This window comes from Poecilia formosa, unplaced genomic scaffold (genome assembly GCF_000485575.1).
Source record: "Poecilia formosa unplaced genomic scaffold, Poecilia_formosa-5.1.2 Scaffold663, whole genome shotgun sequence".
NCBI classification, from domain to species: domain Eukaryota; kingdom Metazoa; phylum Chordata; class Actinopteri; order Cyprinodontiformes; family Poeciliidae; genus Poecilia; species Poecilia formosa.
In genome coordinates this window covers 75,664-79,429 of record NW_006800602.1, presented here as the reverse complement: position 1 = coordinate 79,429, position 3,766 = coordinate 75,664, and positions in this window count along the sequence as shown.

Below are 3,766 nucleotides of genomic sequence, written 5' to 3'. Positions count from 1 at the left end.
GCATTGGAAAGCGTTAATGATTGTGTCATGTTTGTCCTCCTACAGAAACCATATTAAAACAAAAAATATAACTGGTTTAACCAAACCACTGTTACACCCGGGATTAGTGTAGCCATTTCAAATGAAGCTTAATGAAAATTTAAAAATAAAAGCCTCAATAATCCTCTCAGGTAAGTACACCGCCATAGGCGGTGCAATAATATTAGCCTTTATTAGCATTTTCTCTCAGGTTATGGCACTACGCAAGCCAGTGCAGTAGCATTATCATTTCACCTAAAATATGCTTTTAGCTAATTTTCTGACTTATTAGCCATGTTTAGTATACTGAATAGACTAAGTCAATGACAGACAACATGCTAGGGCAGCATGTGGGTAGCATGTGGGGTATAAACACATTGTTATAGCATTGGAAAGCGTTAAGAATGATTGTGTCATGTTTGTCCTCCTACAGAAACCATATTAAAACAAAAAATATAACTGGTTTAACCAAACCACTGTTACACCCGGGATTAGTGTAGCCATTTCAAATGAAGCTTAATGAAAATTTAAAAATAAAAGCCTCAATAATCCTCTCAGGTAAGTACACCGCCATAGGCGGTGCAATAATATTAGCCTTTATTAGCATTTTCTCTCAGGTTATGGCACTGCGCAAGCCAATGGATTATCATTTCACCTAAAATATGCTTTTAGCTAATTTTCTGACTTATTAGCCATGTTTAGTATACTGAATAGACTAAGTCAATGACAGACAACATGCTAGGGCAGCATGTGGGTAGCATGTGGGGTATCAACACATTGTTATAGCATTGGAAAGCGTTAAGAATGATTGTGTCATGTTTGTCCTCCTACAGAAACGATATTAAAACAAAAAATATATTTCCCACCCCCATCTTTTTCAATTTTCAAACATTTTGAAAAAGCTCCAGGGAGCCACTAGGGCCGCGCTAAAGAGCCACATGTGGCTCTAGAGCCGTGGGTTGCCAACCCCTGTTCTAGGCTATTCCTATGCTAAGTCGAGTTGTTAACACCCCCCGCTTGTGGGATTCCACAATAGACAGCATTCGACTCCCATGAATGAAAATACGCTGCCCTGCTATCTGTCAGTAGCTGTCGCTCATGAGCTGCACTCTCAACAGTGTACAGCAGGGGTGTCAAACTCAATTTCACCGAGTGCCACTTCAGCATATTGGCCATCCTCAACGGGCCACATTGACAGTACAAATCAGGAGTGCCCAGGTGAAGTCCTCCAGAGTGCAACTTTTAGATACGAGTGCAACTTTTAGATAATATAAAACCAACTTTTTGTTGGTTTTATATGATGATAAAATTTGCTATAAGCCAAATCAACAAAATGTATTGCTGTGTGCAATAAATCTATATATGATGAGTTCCACTTCTTTATTTGAATTAGCAAAACACAAACTTCTCTGCAATACTGTACTACAGTGAGATGCAGTAGGGGATAAAAAAGGAAACTGCCAAACAAGACTAATTGAAAACCAAAGTTTATTTCATTTACTGTACTCAGTGAGTAGGTAAAAACGTTTTGTTTTTGTTTGTTTTTTTAATTCAATATATTGCTTCTGCAAAAAATATTATTTTAGAGCTCTTTAGTTGTGTTTATCAGTGGTGCTAACAGAAGAAGAGGGTGTTCTGTACTGTAATTTATCAAGTGAGACTCGTACCATGTGCTTTGTCATAATTTTTTTCAACTATTATTACAGTGCATTTAATATGTTACTTTTAAGATAAATGATAACAAACTTTTCAAAGTAACTAAATAAGACATTTAGTGCCACTGCTGTAGCATAAAAATTGATGTTTAACCTTACATCAAAGTTTGGCCAGAAAAGTCTGTGCTTCCAGCTTCAACAGTTTGCAAGCAGATATTCTGATAAAATATGAATAACAAAACCTGAATCTATAACTATACTCCTCTATTATTAAGAACAACAGACTGACCCTTCAATTGATCTGCAGTTTTACCTGTGGTAGATGAATTATAAGAGTCCATACCGCCACTAAGACTTATGGGCTGAAACAGTGTGATTTATGGAGCCGTTATTACTGCCCAGTTGAGCTGCTAATGTTCCCTAATGAGGCATAACCTCCAACTCAGCACAAAGGGTTGTATCACAGAAGATTGGAGACAGCAAATGTTGCATCACCAAGAAGCAAAACAAGAAAGTGAGCCAAACGGCATTCACACACAGAAAACAGGCATATTCTCCTAACTACATATTAGTATAGATGAAAAATAGCAGCTTTATTAAATGTTTGGCCAATTGGGATTATCGTTGTAGTTTTAATTTCCAGAAAGAAATTTAATATGTAGTGAATACCAGGTTTTTGAGTGGTAAAACAGGAGGTCATTACATTTTTAAAACATCCAAATCAAATACCAGGTTATACCAGGCAGTAATAACCTGGTATTCACTACATTTTAATTTTCTTTCCAATTTATGTTTTCGCATCCACCTGGATAATATGTAGTTGCGCCCCTGCATGAGTATGTTACTGGGAGACATTGCCAACAATACCTAAACACACAACTATAGTCTTTAAGAAAACAAATAAAATAAAAAATACAGCTAAAATAAATATCAATTATTTGCACTTCAGTAAAATCAAAATTATGTCATCAGCCAGTGGATCTAAAAACACAATGTAATGCTGATCACATTTAGAGCAGGCCCATGACCTAAATGAACTAAACAGTTGCTTAGGGCTTATAATATTTTAAACTCTGCACATATATTTATTATTATAAGTTAACAAGTAGATTATTCTTTGCTTGTTAACTCATAATGCAATAAAGTGATTCTGATTCACTGTAGTTGATAGATGTGAACTCAGGAAAACTGAATGATGAAGCTACTGAATGTTCCTTCAAGAAAATATGAGTTTAAGGATATTCACATTTATGCAACAAGGCAACTGTATGGTTTTATATATTTGCCTCTAATAAGTGACAGTGCTGTCACTTCAATTGTGCAGGATCAGAGCTACAAAGGTGGAAAAAGTTTGAAATTCTTTACAGCTATTTATCTTCATTTTTAAACATCTTGCAAAATATTTGGGGTATGTAAACTTTACAGAGGCCCTCCATATGTTTCACGAATATTTATTGCTTAGTATTTATAGCAAGTGGATGTCATATGCAGCTAATGTAACTGTGTTACCTCCAGCAGTGAACAGGGTTTTAAGCTTCAACTATGGGTTGTAATCATGTTTTTGACCAAAACAAAGCTTAATTTCTGAAAACATTATGAAATGTTCAGTTGCTATATAAATATTACAAATACATTTCTTTCCATGCAAAGCTATTTTTCATCTTTTCTCATATTTTTTTTTTCAGGAGTCAAAAATTCAGAGCCTTTCGCTGTGTCTGGTCATTTTAAAGTTGCATTACTTCAACCGCAATTGAAGTTTATGTTATGTTCTGGTCTCTAATATGAGATTCAGCTAAATGTTTATGTATTCATTGCACACTGAAGTGATGTGATATTAATTTAGTGCCAGCCGGTAGGTCAACAGGCAGGTTGCAGCATGAATAATCAGCTTAATATTGTGATGCATCAAGGGGTCCAGACTCTCTTCCACTGGGGCACAATTCTGACCTGTTGCACTCCTGCTTTTCATTTATCTACTTGCAACCAGTGTCAGCAGTTAGCAGATTTTTGCTTTTGTCTTAATTTCATGTGTATCCATACTGGTGGAATGGATAGACTGAACACAATGGGCTCCTGTGATGATGTGCAAGTGT